At 45.7% G+C, this 19,713-nt stretch overlaps 1 protein-coding gene across 6 annotated transcripts in view; it reads right to left on the bottom strand.

Annotated features, from left to right (window-relative positions):
- Nucleotides 1-19,713, bottom strand: part of NOS1 (nitric oxide synthase 1) — a 191,187-nt gene that overhangs the window by 154,113 nt on the left and 17,361 nt on the right. Inside the window, exon 1 of one of the 6 annotated variants that reach the window (XM_055405785.2) lies at nt 13,139-19,123. The exons of the other annotated variants lie outside the window; for them this stretch is intronic. The gene's annotated coding sequence lies outside the window, so the exon portion shown is untranslated. Of the gene's footprint in view, nt 1-13,138; nt 19,124-19,713 lie in introns of those variants that run through there. 6 annotated transcript variants of the gene reach the window in all.

Raw genomic sequence — 19,713 nt, 5'->3', positions numbered from 1 at the left:
GGACCTGCTGTATAGCACAGGGAAACACACACACACACACACACGCATACTATGTATAACACAGTTAATCAACAAGGACCTGCTATAGCATTGGGACATCTATTCAATCCTCTGTAATGGCCTATTTAAAAGTATCTAAAAAGAGCGGATGTATATATAACTGATTCACTTTGCTGTATGCCTGAAACTAACACAGCATTGTAAATCAACTATATCCCAACAAAATTTTTTTGAAAAAAGAATAAGTCACTGTCAAGTCAGGAGAAGAGACCCCAGGGCACACCACTGTCAGGAATGGGAAGTAACGAGCCGTTCACTTACTGGATTTTTTAAAACCTTTTTTTGATCATGCCACACAACATACAGGATGCTAGTTCCCCAACCAGGGATCGAACTGGTGCACCTTGCGTTGGAAGCACAGAGCCTTAACCACTGAACCTCCAGGGAAGTCCCAAGCAGTTCATTTAGATCTAGCTGGTGCCTCTGGGAAGGGTGTAGTATGGGCCACCATGTTGTGGGGAACCCCAAGGGGAAGCTAGTTAGCTGCTAGCATCTCCATGACTGGCTGAAACTGAGGGAAGCCAGGCTTGGCGAGGAGTTAAGGGTTTTGCCTTAGCTATTCCACAGCTGTCAGAGACAGGACACTATTTGCCCCAAAGCTGTGCTTCCTAATGAAGCTGGCCGTGTGGTGCAGATCTCCACTCTGCTCTCCTAGGCCCCTAGATTTCCAAACCAGAAATGTTCCTCTGTAACAATTTCAGTTTTACTCCCTCTCACTCCCACTATGACTGAAAGGATGCATAGCCTTAGAAAAACTCAACTCAGTACCCTAAAACTTGATTCAATACCCTATCAGCAGAGAGCTCCCTTAGGAAGGAAGCAGAGGAATGATATGAAACCTAAAAAACAGTGGTACATCCAAGAGAATAAGATGTCGCATCCTTATGGGAGGGAGGGATTAGAAGAAATCAGAAAAAACTTGGTTAAATTTTTAGTTCATATTCTTGGCACAACTCTAATGGATGCTACCCCTAAGAAACTACGGGAAGTATTCATGAAAGAGGCATATCTGAGATTAAGGAAGACCGAAGAGATGAAAACATAATTGCTGAATTAAAAACTGCAACGGATATTAGAGAAATACAAACCAAAATGACAGTCTGGCACCACTTCACTCCAGTCAGAATGGCCATCATTAAAAATGTCTACAAACTATAAATGCTGGAGAGGGTGTGGAGAAAAGGGAACCCTCCTACACAACGATGGGAATGTAAATTGGTGCAGCCACTATGGAAAACAGCGTGAAGTTACTCAGAAAACTAAAAATAGAGTTGCCATATGATCCAGCAATCCCACTCCTGGGTATATAACTGGACAAAACTATAATTCAAAAAGATACATGTGTCCCAGTGTTCACAGCAGCACTATCCACAATAGCCAAGACATGGAAGCAACTTAAACGTCCATCAGCAGAGGAACGGATAAAGAAGACACGGCACATTTATACAACGGAATACTTGCGCTCATGCTCACTCGCTCAGTCATGTCTGAGTCTTTCTGACCCCAAGGACTGTAGCCACCAGGTTCCTCTGTCCACGGGAGTTTTCAGGCATGAATACTGGAGTGGACTGCCATTTCCTCCTCCAGGGGGTCTTTCCGACCAAGGGATCGAACCCATGTCTTCTGCATTGCAGGCAGATTCTTTACCACAAGCCATCAGGGAAGCCCCACAGTGGAATACTACTCAGCCATAAAAAAGAATGAAATAGAGCCACTTTCAGCAACATGGATGGATCTTGAGATGATCATACTAAGTGGAGTAAGTTAGAAAGAGAATGACAAATATCATATAACACAACTTACACCCAAGAGAAAGCAGTGTTCTGTTGTAAGGAATGGGGAAAGAGGAGGCATCTTAAATATCCATTTGGTCCCTTGTTTTCCTACCTGTGCTTTTTCTGGAGGGCCGTGGCTATGCAGTGACTGTTTGTAAGGCCTGATGGACATACCATGCCTTGCTTTGGTGGCTTGCTTCTGCCAAGCTCTGTGCAACTCCACTGGCAGAAGTGGAATCATGCCCTCCTCGGGGGACTAGGAATTATTGACAAGTTCTCACTAACATAGCATGTGGCGACCTTTCTGCAGGCAAGGGATGATGACCTACCTCCAAAGTCCCCTTCTCTTCCCTGTCCAGCCAGGAAAGGTTTTGGCACCCCAGAGCACTGGCCAGCAGAGGCTCCTCTCCAGGGGCTTAGTAAGAGGATGATGCTTTCACAATGAACGTTTCCCAGGGATTTTCCAGCAGCCCTGCCCCATTCTCTGTCTTTGAAACCAGTTGCTCTCAAACTAAGACTTAAACAGAGGCCCCCTTCCCTCTTATTGTCTCTGGTCACTGGGGTCAGGGGGTGGTGTCCTTGGAAGTGGCCTCTTTTATTCATGCATTAATCTATTCCCTCAATGTCATGTAATGTGCATCGTTAACAGGTTCAGTGCCCACAGGAGGAGTGATGGAGCCCAGTGAGTAAGACCATGGCCTCTAGTCTTAGCCAGCTTGGGGTTCGAATCCTGGTTCTGCCATTTACTATGTGTGTGGTCTTGGGGAAGTGACTTCACTTCTCTGTGACTCGGTTTCTCCTTCTGTACAATGGAGTCATAAGGAGCCCTACCTCAGGGAGCTGATGTGAGGATTTGAGCACATAAAATACTTAACCTGTGTTTGGCATATGGTGACAAGTCAGAATGGTAACTGCAATGATAATGATGATGGTGGTGGTGGTGGTGGTGAGGAAATCTTGGCTTTGCATCCCCCTGATACCCTCACATTTGGATCACTTTGGAAGGTTGCAGAACCTTCCTAGTGTTGAGGCTGGAAAACTAATGCAGGGGGAGTGAACGGAACAGTGCCTGGTACAAATGAGGGTGTAAAAAGTATGAAATCAGTACAAAAGGGTCAAATTGGTTCTCTTGGAGACATGCCACACTGGTTTGGGGAGAGAAAGGCAGGATGCATTTGACTGGCGGCGGGTAGAGAGGACAGTGGCTTGGGCCCTCCTGCAGAAAGAACCCCCAGGGCTTCCGTCTGCTTTGCCTGTTTTGTTTGTACCCCTCCCCTGTCCTGCCCACAGGTCTAGACTCTTCAGATCTAGCAGAGTTGAAGGGGTAGCTGTGTTGTCCTGGGCGTATACACTTCAGATCTAGAAAGAACCAGTCTGAGTCTTGACTCCGCCACCTCGCACCTGTGTGATGTAGATGAATTCTTTCTATGCCCAGGGCCTCTGTTTTCTCATCTGCAAAACGGGGGTGGTAGCTATGGTACCTGCTTGGTGGGTGGTTGGAGGATTAAATGCGATAGCTCCACACCATCCTGGATCTCTTAGATGGGGCCTGATGCCAGGTCTGGGTTTATGACAGTGAATGACACAGGAATGGTCCTTGGCCTTGAGCAGGGGACATGTCACAAAGTCAGCATTCAATAACAGGGATCAATCAGTTGTAATAACTAAATGACAGTGTTCATTCATCCCACAACTCAAAGGTCCCTTACCCCAAATGGGATGATCATGTTCTTTTTGTATCTCTGGTCTCAGTTTCCCCAGGATTGTGGGAGGCTGGCTGATCCATGGGCTCCCTTGCAGGAGGGTGACCATGCACTGAGCCAGCCTGATATTACTCCACAGACCTGGCCCCATCCAGGAGGACACAGCTCTTCTCTGCCATCTCAGAACCTGCAGCCTATAAGATGTCTCAGAGCATGCAGGCTGTATTTACTGAATGGTGGAGAGTCTCTACTGGGTGAGAGGGGTTAAGTGAGACCAGTCCAGGTCACAGAATCGCCATGCTTGCTTTAGGCCAAATAATGAAATCATAAAAGGGGTTCTTAGTCAAGGCTTAATAGTTGAACTTGAGTGAAAAAGAGCCTAAGAGTTTCCAGGGAAACCATTTGGGTTTTCCTTGGGAAAAGAGACAGGAGGATTGATGGAGAATCCACCAGGAGCTTGTCAGGCTTTGGCTCCTGATAAATTGCAGGAGACGTGGCTCACGGGAGAGAGGCACGTGCCTGATGTGAGCAGCTGGGCCTCCTTCTGTTTCAAGGACAGGTAATAGGATAAGGGCCCCTTCTCCCTCCACTATCTTATTTGAGTTTTATGATAACCTGTGAAGCAGGCAGGATGAGTACATTTTTTCCTATAATATAAATGAAAAAACTGAGCCCCAGAGAAATTAAGTCACTGACCAAGGCCACATATCTAAGTGACTGACAGTTTTGTGGAACCAAATTAAGTGCTGGTACCACCAACCATGAAGACTACATAAATAGGTACCTTGACCTGGAAGGAAAACACTGTCAGAGGAGACTGCATGGTGATAATATTTCAGGTAGAATCTACTTCCCTACCCTGTGGGTCTGGGCTGGTCATGTGACTTGCTTTGAGCAATAGAATGCAGCAGAAGTGACACTACCCAGTTACCAGCAAAGGCACCGAGTCCACATATCTCCTCTCACACACTTAAAATCCTGCCACTGCCACATACATGAGCTCAGACTAGTCACTAGAGGTTGAGTGACCAGGTGGAACAGAGGCAAGTCATCCAGCTAAAGGCCTTCTAGATCAGCCAGCCCCCAGCCAACTTGGGAGCTGACCACAGATTCAAATTGCTGACCCACAAGATGGTGAACTTCTATAGTGACTTTAAATAAAAGACATCCTGCAAAAAGTTCATCTGTATCATTTTTCTAGATTCCATACATATGTGTAAATATACAATATTTGCTTTTCCCTTCCTGACTTACTTCACTCTGCATAATAAATAGGCTCTAGGTTCATCCACCTCAGTAGAACTAACTCAAATATGTTCCTTTTTATGGTAGAGTAACATTCCATTGTTTACATCTACCACAATTTCTTTATCCATTCATCTGTTGATGGACATCTAGGTTGCTTCCACATCCTCAGTTCAGTTCAGTTCAGTCGCTCAGTCGTGTCCGACTCTTAGCGACCCCATGAACCACAGCACGCCAGGCCTCCCTGTCCATCACCAACTCCCGGAGTTCACTCAAACTCATGTCCATCAAGTCGGTGACGCCATCCAGCCATCTCATTCTCTGTCGTCCCTGTCTCCTCCTACCCTCAATCGCTCCCAGCATCAGAGTCTTTTCCAGTGAGTCAACTCGTCGCATGAGGTGGCCAAAATATTGGAGTTTCAGCTTTAGCATAAGTCCTTCCAATGAACACCCAGGATTGATCTCGTTTAGAATGGACTGGTTGGATCTCCTTGCAATCCAAAGGACTCTCAAGAGTCTTCTCCAGCACCACAGTTCAAAAGCATCAATTCTTCAGCGATCAGCTTTCTTCACAGTCCAACTCTCACATCCATACATGACCACGGGAAAAACCATAGCCTTGACTAGACGGACCTTGGTTGGCAAAGTAATGTCTCTGCTTTTTAATATGCTATCTAGGCTGGTCATAACTTTCCTTCCAAGGAGTAAGCGTCTAGCTATCGTAAATAATGCTGCAATCAACACTGGGGTACATGTGTCTTTTTCAATCATGGTTTTCTCAGGGTATATACCCAGTAGTGGGATTGTTGAGTCATAAAATTCCCAGTTTTTTAAAGGAATCTCTGTACTTTTCTGCATAGTGAACCTATTTTCAGGGCAGGAAGAGAGATGCAGATATAGAGAATGAACTTGTGGACACAGTGGGGGAAGGAAAGGGTGGGATGAACTGAGAGAGTAGCATTGAAACATATACATTACCATATGTAAAACAGATAGCTAATGGGAAGTTGCTGTATAATACAACCCAGTACTGTATAATACCCAGTACAACCCAGTGCTGTATAATCAAGCCAGTACTGTGACAATCTAGAGGGGTAGGATGGGGTAGGGGGCGGGAGGGAGGGTCAAGAAGGAGGGGACATATATATACTTATGGCCGATTCATGATGTTATACGGCAGAAATTAACATAACATTGTAAAGTAATTAACCTCTGATTAAAAATAAAAAAAAAAGGCATTTTCTTTTGGGGTGGTTTGTTACACAGCCAAAGCTCACTGATAAATCACAAGGAGAAATAGTTTCTTTTGGCCCGACACCTGTCAGACTTGAGCATCTACAGAGTTAGGATCTCACTCCCTCATGAGGCCAAGGCCTCCATACTTGCAATCTCACAATCCGTCCCCTTGGGGACTTCCAAATTTGGGAACCCAGATGCCTTCTGTGCAATGAACATATGGAGGTGTTCCCCATAAAATAGCAACCCCAATAAAAAGCAACCATTGTATTGTATCACTGATATGATCTTGCAGTGTTTAAATGGATGGGCTTTAGAGACAAGGCCAGGTTCAACTGTGACACTCAATAGTCACTCTCCCTCTCAGAGTGTCATTTTTTTAATTTGTAAAATGGGGAGTTTTAAAAAAACATCAAAGGATTGCTAATGACTTAACCAGCTTGCTGCAGGCTCAGCACAGAGTTAAACATCAACACTGTGTTAGGTGATCTCCTGGGCCTTTCTCTGAATATACGTTCAGGCAGCGGGACACATAGCATCTTGGCTGCTCTTCTTGTATTGGTATTTGTAACAAAGAGTTAGAAGAAGGCCTTCACTCTGCATGCCCAATGCAGGGGTCCCGGGTTCAATCCCTGGTCGGGGAACGAGAACCTGCATGCTGCAACTAAAAGACTCCTCATGCCACAACTAAGACCTGGCCGCAGTCAAATAAATAATTTTTTATTTTTAAGAAAAGATGAGGTTAAAAAAAAAGTTAAAATGTTGGTATATGGCGGAAACCAACACAATATTGTAGAGCAATTATCCTCCAGTTATAAATAAATTTAAATTTTAAAAAAGTTAAAAGAAGTACAGAAACACACAGCCCTGGGTTTCTCGACCTCAGCACTGTTGACCTTTGGGATCATTCTTTGTGGTGGTGGTGGTGTGGAGGGCTGTCCTGTGCATTGAAACATGCTCAGCAGTACCCCTGGCCCCTACCCACTAGATGCCAGTTGTGGCAGCGAGAAATGTCTCCAGATACTGCCAAGTGTCCCTCAGGGGACAAAATTGTCTCCAACTGAAAACCCATTGACATAGCCACCCTCTGATGCCCAAAGAACAGGGCTGAACTTCCTCCATCCTGGAGGACGGCAGAAAGTGGAGAGAGGATGCTAAAAATACCGACTGCCCAATCAAGAACCATCAATCACTATGGAGGGAGCTCTCTTGCCCAGATGATGCCATCTGCTTCCAAGTTGGTGGTGGAGGTGCCCGAGGGGATTGTCCAGGAGGGGAAGGCAGAGAGGGGAGGGGCGATGGGGAGGGTGAAGATGGGAGGGAGGGGCCCCTGGGAGGCTGAGATGGAAAGAGATACTGTCTTTGGTTGGGTTCCCCAGCATCAGACCCTGAGATGAGGATTTGGGTGGCAGTGATTTATGGGAAATGTCTCCATGAAAAATGGTCGGGGAGGGTTTCCCACTAGTCCAGTGGCTAAGATTCTGAGCTTCCAATACAGGGGGCCCAGGTTCCATCCCTGGTCAAGGAACTAGATCCCACATGATGCAGCTAAGAGTTCACATGCCAAGCTACAGCTAAAAGAACCTTCCTGAATGAAGATTCAGTGCAGCAAAATAAATAAATATTAAAAGAAAAAATAAAAGAAGAGTGGTATGGGAGAGTGGGAAGGAGGAACCAGGAAGGGAAGGTGACCAAGAGTGGATATGCTAACACCCCGGAGTTGTCCCTATTGGGACACGAGGGTGCTGCAGTCCTCAGTCACTGGGTAGGGGTCACCCCTGCTGCTGCTGCTAAGTCGCTTCAGTCGTGTCCGACTCTGTGCGACCCCATAGACGGCAGCCCACCAGGCTCCCCCGTCCCTGGGATTCTCCAGGCCAGGAGGGTGTCAATTCCCGGGCACTCAGGCTCTCTCCCAGGCAAAGCAGGTTCTGGCCATCAGGAGTGAATGTGCACGGAGAGTAGCTGTGCACACAGTGAAGGAGTCTTTGTGAACCTGCACAGGACCCGGAGCTTGGAAGCACGCCTGCTGCAGACAATCAGGGAAAGAACTAAATGAGAAGAAGAAGAATGTGCAGACACAGTTGTCTTTTACTGAACAGGGTGCCAGATACTGTGCCTGCCACCTGACCCCATGTGCAAGCCTGTGGCTTGTGGTGGAGGCTGGCGCTCCAAATCCAGCCAGAATCCTTCCCTCAAGAACTGAAGCCCCCAGACACTCAGAAACAGTCCTGAGTCAGAGTTATAGAGGAGGTGCGAAGAGGAGGCGGTCAGAGGTATGGATGTTGAGAAGACAATGGCACACACTTTGTAAACATTATTACTTTTTTAATACCTGGTACATCCCCCATGTCACCTTTGGTTGGGGGTGGTCTCCAAAGGAGCCACTGCCTTGTCTGACTGTCAAGTGTGTAAGCTCCATGCAGGTTGGAAGAGGGTGTTCCCTGCTCAGTGCCACCCTCTGCACACAGGACACACACTCTGCATATTTCTTCTTCAACGAGGCTGCTACAGGGGCTTGACAGCATATGACATCTAAGGGCACCTTACCCAGGGCCTGGCACACAGCAGGTGCTCAATAAATGTATGCTGCATGTGTGAAGGAGGGAAAGGGTGAATGAAAGAATGCCAGTGCCTACCCAGGCAGAGCAAACCATCTCATGCTTTTGAAGCCACAGCTTCTTATGTTAAAAAATGGCTCCGAATGTCACACAAATGCCACCTCTTCCAGGAAGACTTCCTTGATCTACTCCCTGCCCTAAATTCAATGAATTATTCCCTTCTCTATAAGATCATCTGCTTGGGCATATCTCTACTAATCACTCATTTATTTGAAGTGAAACTTATTTTAATGCCTGTCTTTGCTCTCTAATATGCTGGAGGCCACAGGACTGGAGAAGGTCAGTTTTCATTTCAGTCCCAAAGAAGGGCAGTGCCAAAGAATATTCAAACTACTATACAGTTATGCACATTTTTAATGCTAGTAGGGTTATGGTCAAAATCCTTCAAGTTTGGCTTCTGTAGTACGTGAACCGAGAACTTACTGATGTACCAGCTGGGTTTAGAAAGGACAGAGGAACCAGAGATCAAATTGCCAACATTTGTTGGATCATAGAGAAAGTAAGAGAATTCCAGAAAAACATCTACTTCTGTTTTACGGTCTATACAAAAGCCTTTGACTATGTGGATCACAGAAAACTATGGAAAATTCTTAAAGAGATCGGAATACCAGACAACCTTACTTGTCTCCTGAGAAACCGCTATGCAGGTCAAGAGGCAAAAGTCAGAACTGGACGTGGAACAACAGATTGGTTCCAAATTGGGAAAGGAGTATGACAAGGCCATACACTGTCACCCTGTTTATTTAACTTCTACGCAGAATACATCATGCAAAATGTCAGGTTGGATGAATCAGAAGCTGGCATAAAGATTGCTGGGAGAAATATCAACAGCCTCAGATATGCAGATGATACCACTCTAATGGCAGAAAGCAAAGAGGAATGAAAGAGCCTCTTGATGATGGTGTAAGAGAAGAGTGAAAAAGCTGACTTAAGACTCAACATTCAAAAGGCTAAGATCACGGCATCCAGTCCCATCACTTCATAGCAAATAGAAGGGGAAACAGTGACAGATTTTATTTTGGGGGGCTCCAAAATCACTGTGGATGGTGACAGTAGTCATGAAATTAAAAGACACTTGCTCCTTGGAAGGAAAGCTATGACAAACTTGGACAACATATTAAAAAGTAAAGATATCACTTTGCTGACAAAGGTCCATATAGTCAAAGCTATGATTTTTCCAGTATTCATGTACAGATGTGAGAGTTGTACCATAAAGAAGGCTGAGCGCCAAAGAATTGATGTTTTGAAACTGTGGTGTTGAAAAAGATTCTTGCAAGTCCCTTGGATTGCAAGGAGATCAAACCAGTCAATCCTAAAGGAAATCAACCCTGAATATTGTTGGAAGGACTGATACTTATGCTCCTATACTTTGGCCACCTGATGCAAAGAACTGACTCATTGGAAAAGACCCTGATTCTGGGAAAGATTGGGAGCAGGAGGAGACGAGGGTAACAGAAGATGAGATGGTTGAATGGCATCACTGACTCAGTGGACATGAGTTTGAGCAAACTCCGGAAGATAGTGAAAGACGGGGAAGCCTGGCGTGCTGCAGTTCATGGGGTCACAAACAGTAGGACATGACTTAGCAGCTGAACAACAACATGCTGGAGGCTCCTTGAACACAGGCACCTTGATTTAATTATTTCTGTATATCCTAGCGCCTAGTATTGTTCTTTGTGTATTGCAGGCACTGAACTGTTGGACATTAAGTAAAATTTCAGAGCCTGTTGATAAAGAATAAGATTTAGATGTACATGGGAAGTTACCCCGGCAGCTTCCTCTCCTACTTCTCTGAGCCTCAGTTTCCTCTTTTATAAAGTGGGGATATGGAGAGAGACCTCTTGAGACCATTAGGGGAACTTATGGTGGACAGACTCTAGGATGGCCTTTGATGGTTCCCATCACCAGGTGTCCACACCCTTGTGTAATCCATGACCCTTGAGTGGTGGGCAGGACCTGTGATGTGCTTTCAACTAACAGAATACAGAAAAGGTGATGAGATGCCAGTCCTGCAATTTGTTTACACAAGAGTGTGACTTCCCAGGAAACTAGTGAAAGCCTACTGTATAGCTCAGGGAAACTTACTCAGTGCTCTGCGCTGTGCTGGGCTGTGCTTAGTTGCTCAGTCGTGTCCAACTCTTTGCAACCCCATGGACTGTAGCCTACTAGGCTCCTCTGTCCATGGGATTTTCCAGGCAAGAATACTGGAGAAGGTTGTCATGCCCTCCCCTCCAGGGGATCTTCCCAACCCAGGGATCAATCTGGGGTCTCCTGCATTGCAGGCAGATTCTTTACCAGCTGAGCCACCAGGGAAGCCCATGAATACTGGAGTGGGTAGCCTATCCCTTACTCCAGGGGATCTTCCCAACCCAGGACTCAAACTGGGGTCTCCTGCATTGCAGGCAGATTCTTTACCAGCTGAGCTAGCAGGGAAGCCCAGTCAGTGCACTATGGTGACCTAAATGGGAAAGAAATTAAAAAAAGAGGGGACATATGTATACGTATAGCTGATTCACCTTGCTATACAGTAGAAACTAACACAACATGGTAAAACAACTATATTTCAATTAAAAAAAAAAAAGAAGAGTGTGACTTCCAACCGGACAGCAGATTCTATTGCCTTTTCAGCTTATTCACTTTGATGAAGTCAATAGCCATGCTGGAGAACCCCACAGGCACACAGTCCACCAACCCTCAAGAAACTCACTACTTTCAACAAACACAGGAGCCTGGAAACCTGTCCTTCCCCAGTTGAACCTTCAGATGAGACCCAGACCCTGGCTAACAGCCTGATTTCAGTCTCAGGAGACACACTGAAGCAGAGGACCCAGCTAGGCTATGCTGGGATTACTGACCCACAGAAACAGAGATCATATCTGTGTGTTCTTATAAGCCACTAAGTTTGCAGTGACTTTATGCAGCAATAGACAACTTAAATATATATATATATATATATATATATAAGTATATATAATAACATATACTATATTATATACTAAATAGTAATATATACATTATCTGCTATATATGCAGTTCTGATGCTCTCAATTAATGGCAGCCATGATTTTTAATGTTATTATTTTGGAGGGAGGGAAAGAGCCACCCCATCCCAACACATGGGTACTTTCACACTCCTAATGACAAACAGTCCTGATCATTTTGCTTTCCCATACTTTCCCATTTGTCTACAAGGAACATAGATGTATGCAAGTTTTAAAAACCATGTTGACAGTATTCACAAATAAAGAAAGTTTGGCTAAACTGACTGCAGGAATTAAAGTTCCAATTTCCGAATATGCCAGAGAGGGCTTCCTTGTCTGTACCTGCCTGCCCACCTCTCCATCCTCAGTTCTCAGACCAAGGGCTCTAGCCTCATCTGACCAGTTTCTGCTATTCTTTTCTCCTGGTACCTCCTTTCACCCTTCCTCACCTGGTTAATGCTTAATCATCATTCAGGTCCCAGGTTAGAGCCACCTCCTCCAGGAAGTCCCCCTAGTTTTCCCAGGCTCAGTGAGATGCTTCCTCCTTCCTCCCACAGTGCCCTGCCTCATCCAACCACATCTCCTGGGCACCCCCACCAGAATCCCACATGTCTCCCTAATGACCCACCCACAGGTTTTATTCTTTAGCGAGTAAAAGCCCCAGACTCAGTCACCTAATGTGGTCTCCAAGTGTGCTCATTCATATAGTCACCAAGACACAGCCATAGGATCTCAAGTAGATGATATTCATCAAATCACTTTTAACTTCTGCACATGGGACACTATGAATTCATATTTTAAAAAAATCCTGTCATTTTCTTCTGGCCAGGGTGCTTGGTGGTTGTTAAGTACAGTTGTATTAGTTCACTGCAATCATTAAACATACAGTGGAGGATTTTTGAACTCTGCTTTCAAATTCCCTTTTTCCATACACCAGGAGCCTCAGGAAATGACGGTGCTCTGGATCCTTGTCAAACGCCCTGTTCCTGCTGTGGCCACCGCTAGGAATGCCTTTCTCATTCTTTCCTGCCCATTCAAGCCTGCCCTGGCCCCTCCAGCCACAATGGGCCATTTCCTTCACCAAATCTGGACGCTGCCTGGGATTGTAAGGGTGGCTGGTACCCAGGCGGGGCTTTCCTGGGGGCCGTGTGGAGTCTTGGCAGAAGGCCTCCCCTACCAGGCCAACTGGCTGGGCTCCTCCCTGCCTGGGCCTTGTACCTGCTGAGGCTGCTGAGACCCTTAGAGTCTCCTCTTCCTCCTCCTCTTCAGAGATGGCCGGTCCTGAGGACACCTCTGACCTGGCTCTCCATAGGCTCCTGGCAGGCTGGTGCTGACCAAGTCTGACCTGGGGCTCTGCGAGCCCTGCCCCCAGAGTTCCGGGCTGTGAGAATCAGTCCAGGTGCGTCCCTGGGGCCCTGTCTCCCAGGCCCAGCTGTGCCTGTGATGTTGCGGCTGCACGGAAGGCTCTGGGGCTGCAGCTGGGGTGGGAGGTATACGGGAGGCCGAGACAGCTCACTCACCTCAGGCAGAATCCACCGTTTTGTCTGATATCAGAACAGGATTCCAGGTCCTGCATGGGGAATCCACAGAAGGATACTAGAAATCTCCACCCTTTAACAGGTTGCACCAGTTGAGGCAAGTGTGAAGGGAAGTTCTGGAAAAAAGCTTCTGCTGAAGCAGGACCCCTGGCCCAGGCTGTTAGCAGGACTGAAGGAGAAGCATAAGGACAGGCTGGAGCACTGGCAGATGGACGGCCAGCCAGATGGACAGACAGGCAGCAGCCTGGTTATCTTCCCCAGAGTCTTGGCCCAGCTAGTGATTATATATTTGGCCGTTTGTTTACTTGTTATTGCCATGTCCCCTACTAGAATGTCAGCCTTGGGAGGGCGGGGACTGTGTCTGTTCCAATGTCCCAGGCCTAGCATAGTACTAGGCACATAGTAGGTACTCAATAAATACTTGTGGAATAAATGAATGAATGAAGTGGATGCTTGAGAGGAGGAGCTGGCAGTCAGGCAGATAGAGGTGGGTGGGTGGATGGACGGATGGATGGACAAAGGCAGGAAAAGGTAGATGGATAGGCACCAAGGTCAGCACTCCAGGCAGGCTCCTGCCCAGTCTCTATCCCTCTATATCTCCATCCTGAGACCTTCCCAACCTCAGAGCTTCTCCCCATCCCTCTGCCAACGTGCCCTGAGACCCCTCTAACCTCTCAGCAGGCGTGCTTCTCCCTGTGTTGTCCAACCCCAGACAAAGAAAATCTACTCAAAGAGAAAAGCTGCCTCCTGGGTCACACTGAAGAATTCCACAGGCCAGGTCAGAGCTGTCCTGAGCACGGCTGGAAGCTTCAGACCCAAAGTGGAAGGGTGCACTGAGGGCTGATGCTGTTTCAGCCACTGAGGCCTCAGAGAGACCCCCTCCCAGCTTCCAGTCTTAAGGTGGGGTGGGTCATAAATTTTTAAAACTACAAAGAACAAAATACAATAACTACCCTGCATAATCCAACCACCCAGCATTAACCTTAGTTAACATTTTGGCATTCTGGCCTTTCTTCTAGGCATACGCTTTAAGGTTTTATTTTACATTTACTCTGAATGGGAAGTACAGAGTTCCCATATGCCTCCTGCCAAACCCTCCTCCCCCAACACACAGCCTCTTCCACCACTGACCTCCCTCTTCAGAGTGGGATATTTGTCAAACTGATGAGCCTACATGGACATGTCATTATCACCCAGAGTGCATGGTTTGGACATTCAATGGGTTTGGACAAATGTATAATGACAATGGAAGAGTTGGACCATAAAGAAGGCTGAGCACCGAAGAATTGATGCTTTTGAATTGTGATGCTAGAGAAGACTCTTAAGAGTTCCTTGGACAGCAAGGAGATCAAACCAGTCATTCCTAAAGGAAATCAACCTTGAATATTCACTGGAAGGACCGATGCTGAAGCTGAAGTCACCTCATGCAAAGAGCCAACTCATTGGAAAAGACCCTGATGCTGGGAAAGATAGAGGGCAGGAGGAGAAGGGGGTGACAAAGGATGAGATGGTTGGATGGCATCACAGACTCAATGGACATGAGTTTGAGCAAACTCAGGGTGATAGTGAAGGACAGGGAAATCTGCTGGGCTGCAGTTCATGGGGTTGCAGAGAGCCAGACACGACTTAGAGACTGAACAGCAACATAATGACACGAATCCATCATTACAGTATCACACAGAGTAGTTTCACAGCCCTAAAAATCCTCTGTGCTCCACCTAATCATCCGACCCTCCTCCCTAATCTCTGGAAGCCACTGATCTTTTTACTGTCTCCGAATTTTAAATCTTTTCCTGAATGTCATATAATTGTAATCAGACAGTATGTAGCCTTTTCAGACTGGCTTCTATCACTTAGTAACATGCATTTCAGTTTCCTCCTGATCTTTTCATGGCTTGAGAGCTCATTGCTCTTTAGTGCTGAATAATATTCCATTGGCTGTACCTCAGTTTGTTTATTTACTCACCTACTGTGGGGTCGCAAAGAGTCGGACAAGACTGAGCGACTGAACTGAACTGAAAGACATTTTAGTTGCTTCCAAATTTTGGCAATTATGAATATAGCTGCTATAAAATCTGTCTGTAGGCTTTTGTTTGGACCTAAGATTTCAACTCATTTGAGTAAGTATCAAAAGTATGATTGCTGGATCGTATGATAAGAATATATTTAGGCATATACTTTAAAACTTACATTATTACTGTATGAACACATTGTCCTCTAGAAACATGGCTAACATTTACTGAGTACATGCCATATGCCAGATGGTAATTCTACGAATTTTATGACATTCTCACTGCTCCTCTGTGAAACAGGTATTACTGGTTCCATGTTCCAGATGAGGAAAACAAGACCAGAGAGATTAAGTAACTTGCCCAGGGTCGTACAATCTTGAGGTCAGGATTCAAACCCAGCAGCCTGACTTCAGAGCCCAAACTCAAAAAATCAGAATATTATGGGTAGAGCTGAAGTCTCCTTTGACACCCCCAGCCCTGACCCTGGTCCCTATAGCCTTCCCTAGCAATGGGATACCAAGTGTTGGGCTGAGGGGGTGGACCACACTGTAAGCATAAAATAATGAACTGAGCTGCTTGTAGAAAAGTTTACCGTAAAGCTAAGTTGGTCTGCTTTTTATTATCACCACGAACTATGTATTCACTGATTCTAGTTGGTGATCAAATACTCCTCCACAAGAAAGTGTTTTAGGTTCTAAACCATTGCTGCATTGCTGTTAAGGTTTAATAATAAGCTTCAAATTAGCCCATTTTTATTACTCATGCTTTAATGATCATAGTATCCTATGGAAGCTAAATCAGAGAACCCCTCAATTATACACTGGTCCCTGACATAGGCAAACTCAGCTACACAAAATTGTTTTGAAAATTCAAACATTCCCAACAGCTCAGAATTGTTCAAAGTCACTTTGGGCTCAATTTGTGTCTCCAGCTTCTGAGAGAATATATATTCCTATGTTTAAACCATAGATTCAAACTAAACAGTGATTATAGGCAGTTTTGCTATTCTTTGCCACCGCGTGGAGCAGTGTTTGAAATTAATTTGCATTTAAAATGTAAAACAGTGAAATGGAGTACAAATTGTTAGATGTAAAATTTCTGTTTTTTTTTTTTTTGTCAAGCACAAATGTTTAGTTTGTTCATGACCTATTTTACTGAATTTGAATACATTGAAATGTATTTCTTTAAACATTTTTGGTTTAAAAACCCAAGAACAAGCCCTGAAAATAATGCTTACTATTACAGAAAATATTTTGCCCTGTAGAGGTGGGTAGTGTTAGAAAAATGACCCACTCTTGGGGCTTCCCTGGTGGCTCAGTGGTAAAGAAGCTGCTTGCCAATGCAGGAGACATGGGTTCCATCCCTGGTTTAGGAAGATCCCACACACCACGGAACAGCTAAGCCAGTGTGCCACAAATACTGAGCCTGTGCTCTAGGGCCTGGAAGCCACAACTACTAAGCCCACGCACCTAGAGGCCATGCTCAGCAACAAGAGAAGGCACCGCTATGAGAAGCCCACGGACTGCCACTAGAGAAAATTCCATGCAGCAGCAAAGACCCAGCAGAGCCCAAAACAAATGAATAAAATTATTAAAGAAACAGTATCTTTCTAAGAAAGTGACCCACTCTAGGTATCACACATCCTGAACATTCTTGTTCCCAGAGGAATTCTATGCTGTGAGTTTCCCATGTCTTTCCAAATTTGCTTTATACTGATGCAAACAAGTATATGTATCGATAAAGTAAATATATAGCGTTATTTTGTATATGCACACATATTTAAATATATGGGAATATTATCACCTTTTGTACCATATTCCATAAATTTTTCTCACTCTGCGGATGTGTTTGAGGTCTTGTCATGTGAACGCTTTCCTTTTCTAGACTAGTTCTTTAACCTGGCTGTATTCATCATAGAAAACAAACGTATGCTGAGGGGGGAAAGGGTGGATGGGATGAACTGGGAGATTGGGATGAACTGGGAGGTTGGGATGAACTGGGAGACTGGGATGAACTGGGAGATTGGGATGAACTGGGAGGTTGGGACTGACCATATACACACTACTGATACTATGTGTGAAACAGGACACTAGGGATTTCCCTGGTGGTCCAGTGGTAAAGAATCCAACGCAGGTTTGATTCCTGGTTGGCGAACTAAGATCCCACATGCCGAGGGGCAACTAAGCCCGAGTGCCACAACTAGAGAAGGCTTCGTGCTGCAACGAAGACCCAGCACAGCCAACATAAATAATATGAATAAATAGCAATTAAAAACAATAGATAACAAATGAGAACCTTCTATCCAGCAGAGGGAACTCTGCTCTGTGCTCTGTGGTGACCGAAATGGGAGGGAGAGCCACAAAAGAGGGGACATATGTACACAGACGGCTGATTCACTTTGCTGTAAAGGAGAAACGAGCACGATGTTGTAAAGCAACTATATTCTGATAAAAATTTTAAAAATAATAGAATACAGGGCTGTATTCTCAAAGAGACTGCATTATACTCACATGCTTTCCTCCCACCTGTTATTCAGGCTGTTTTCAGGTCTTTTTTTTTTTTTTTTTTTTTTACTATTATAAGCAGTGTGTCTGGGCTGGGGATTCTCTAGAGGTGACAAGGTCGAAAGCAGGGCAGGTGCCCTCCCGAAGTCCTCCCTAGCCTGCTGCTCCTGACGGTCCGGGGTTATTTTCACTCCTGCCCTTTCCCCAGTGGCCAGGGCCAGGCGAGGCCAGAGATGCCATTCCCATCTCAGGTGGCGCCTCCTGCACGGATCCCGTGACCCTGTGGCTCACAAACCTCGAGCCTTGTGATTCGGGCTGTTTAGGCAACCTCCCCTGCCGTAGTACACACACCCTCCCTTGGTCTCTTCACACCAAGGAGAGATTTCTAGCCCCGATCAAGTTACTCTGCTCTGTGTTCTGGGGCTGGCAGCTGCGACTGGGGATCCCAAGGACTGTTCTCACTGCCCATCTATACTCACAGCTTCTTCCTCTTCCCCCAAATGCCCCCTGGCCCTGGCCCATGCCTGCAAAAGACACCAGGCATGCCTGCCTTCTCTCTTATGTATATATCTGCCTCCCCAACATTTTGGTGACACCCTGGAGGGTAGGGACAGTGTTCTTGCTCACTCAGCCCCCAGAACTTGGCATGAGGTAAGTACTGGGTCAGATGTGACAGCTGGACCATAAATAAGGCTTGAACACCGAAGAATTGATGCTTTTGAATTGTAGTGCTGGAAAAGACTCTCGAGGGTCCCTTGGACGGCAAGGAGATCAAACCAGTCTATCCAAAAGGAAATCAACCCTGAATATTCATTGGAAGGACTGATGCGAAGAACAGACTCATTGGAAAAGACCCGTGAACTGTGACCCTCCAGATGTTCAAGCTGGTTTTAACAAAGGCAGAGGAACCAGAAATCAAATTGCCAACATCCGCTGGATCATCGAAAAAGCAAGAGAGTTTCAGAAAAACATCTGTTTCTGCTTCATTGACTATGCCAAAGCCTTTGACTATGTGGATCACAATAAACTGTAGAAAATTCTGAAAGAGATGGGAATACCAGACCACCTGACCTGGCTCTTGAGAAACCTGTATGCAGCTCAGGAAGTAACAGTTAGAACTGGACATGGAACAACAGACTGGTTCCAAATAGGAAAAGGAGTACGTCAAGGCTGTATATTGTCACCCTGTTTATTTAACTTATACGCAGAGTACATCATGAGAAACCCTGGGCTGGATGAAGCACAAGCTGGAATCAACATTGCCGGGAGAAATATCAATAACCTCAGATATGCAGATGACACCACCCTTATGGAAGAAAGTGAAGAAGAACTAAAGAGCCTCTTGATAAAAGTGAAAGAGGAGATCGAAAAAGTTGGCTCAACATTCAGAAAACTAAGATCATGGCATCTGGTCCCATTACTTCATGGGAAATAGATGGGGAAACAGTGGAAACAGTTTATTTTTGGGGGCTCCAAAATCACTGCAGATGCTGATTGCAGCCATGAAATTCAAAGACACTTATTCCTTGGAAGGAAAGTTATGACCAACCTAGACAGCATATTAAAAAGCAGAGACATCACTTTGTCAACAAAAGTCCATCTAGTCAAGGCTATGACTTTCCAGTGGTCATGTATGGATGTGAGAGTTGGATTATAAAGAAAGCTGAGCACTGAAGAATTGATGCTTTTGAACTGTGGTGTTGAAGAAGACTCTTGAGAGTCCCTTGGACAGCAAGGAGATCCAATCAGTCCATCTTAAAGGAGATCAGTCCTGGGTGTTCATTGGAAGGACTGATGTTGAAGCTGAAACGCCAATACTTTGGCCACCTGATACGAAGAGCTGACTCATTGGAAAAGACCCTGATGCTGGGAAAGATTGAGGGCAGGAGGAGAAGGGGACAACAGAGGATGAGATGGTTGGATGGCATCACCAACTCAATGGACATGGGTTTGGGTGCACTCTGGGAGTTGGTGATGGACAGGGAGGCCTGGCGTGCTGTGGTTCATGGGGTCGCAAAGAGTCAGACACGACTGAGCGACT

The sequence above is a fragment of the Moschus berezovskii genome, chromosome 19 (assembly GCF_049115385.1).
Source record: "Moschus berezovskii isolate FMDL1 chromosome 19, NW_MosBer_1.0, whole genome shotgun sequence".
Lineage (NCBI taxonomy): Eukaryota > Metazoa > Chordata > Mammalia > Artiodactyla > Moschidae > Moschus > Moschus berezovskii.
This window is presented reverse-complemented; position numbering and strand designations above follow the sequence as displayed.